We start from the raw sequence: 1,608 nt of genomic DNA, 5'->3' as shown, positions 1-1,608 counted from the left end.
TTCGTAGGGGAAAAGTCGTGAGGACGACGATCGTGTGGGATTGGAAATATGGTCTTAGTTTTCGGGCCGATGTTACGACCGCGCATGCTAATTTTTCCATTAGCAGGTATCTAGATTCGGCATCCAGCAAGGTTTTGCTTATATAGAAAATAGGTTTCTGTTCGCCGCGTTCCTCGCTGATCAGCACGCCGCTCACAGCCGTTGCCGATACAGCGTTGTACAAGAACAAAGGTTCCCCTTCCACGGGTTTTGCAAGGACTGGAGGGGAAGCTAAATACCGCTTCAGCTGTTCAAAAGCGTTTTCGCATTCTTCCGACCATTCAAATTTTTTATTTCCCCGTAAGACATCATAGAAAGGCAGGCACTTGTCTGTTGATCGTGAAATAAACCGGTTAAGTGCCGCGACTCTACCGGTCAGCCTTTGGACTTCCCGCTTATTCTTCGGCGAAGCCATCTCGATCAGTGTGTTGATCTGTTTTGGATTAGCTTCGATGCCGCGGAATGTGACTAGGTAGCCGAGGAATTCCCCTGATGCCACGGCAAACCTGCATTTTGTCGGGTTGAGCTTCATGTTATGGGAATTTAACTGCGCGAAACATTTCTCGAGATGTGATACGTGATCCTTTGCTTGGAGGGATTTGACGAGCGTGTCATCGATATAAACCTGCATCCTTTTACCGAGTTGTTTAGAGAACATACGGTTCACGAGTCGTTGGTAAGTTGCGCCAGCGTTTTTGAGGCCGAAGGGCATTACCCTGTAGCAATAGGTTCTACGATCGGTAATGAACGCAGTCTTCTCTCGATCGTCATGGTTCATCATAATTTGGTTGTAACCTGAGAAGGCGTCCATGAAAGACAGAAGTTCGTTTCCCGTCGTTGCTTCTACTAATCGATCGATGTGTGGCAGGGGAAAACTATCTTTTGGACAGGCCTAGTTTATGTCGGTAAAATCCATGCAATCTCGCCATCTTCCGTTTATCTTTTTGACTACTACAGGGTTAACGAGCCAGTCTGGATACCTCACTTCCGTTATTGACCCGACTTTAAGCAATTTTTCGACCTCGTCGTTGACCGCGGAAGCCTGTTCAGGTCCTAGCTTCCGCCTTTTTTGTTTGACGGGTTTGAAAGTCGGATCGATATTTAATTCGTGACACGTTATGTTAATGTTAATCCCTGGCATATCTTCTGCGGCCCATGCGAAAGTATTGAGGTTCTTTTTTAGACAGGTTATAAGCTCTATCCTCAAAGGCTCGCGGAGATTGGCTCCAATCTCGAAGCATCGTTCCGGAGATGCTTCGTCGAGACAGACTGTGACCACAGGTTCGCAAGTTGGTTCGCGTTTTTCCTCTAGGGCCGTGATGTTACGAGACTGCCAGAAGAGTTCAGCCGAATCTTGATGATATCGGCCGAACTTCCGGTGTCGATTAGCACCCTAGCGACGTCGATATCTCGGATCGTCAGTTCGATAACAAAGAGATCGTTTTGAGGTTTGGCTCGATCGACCGTTGTTCCCCCCTTGAACGAGATGACTTTCGCGCACGTTGAGTCTTGCATATCGTTCCTGATCGTTGAGTGGCTTTTGCGGGTTAGATTGATCCGTACTACCCA

The sequence above is a fragment of the Brassica oleracea genome, chromosome C2, assembly GCF_000695525.1.
Source record: "Brassica oleracea var. oleracea cultivar TO1000 chromosome C2, BOL, whole genome shotgun sequence".
Classification (NCBI taxonomy): Eukaryota; Viridiplantae; Streptophyta; class Magnoliopsida; order Brassicales; family Brassicaceae; genus Brassica; species Brassica oleracea.
This window is presented reverse-complemented; position numbering follows the sequence as displayed.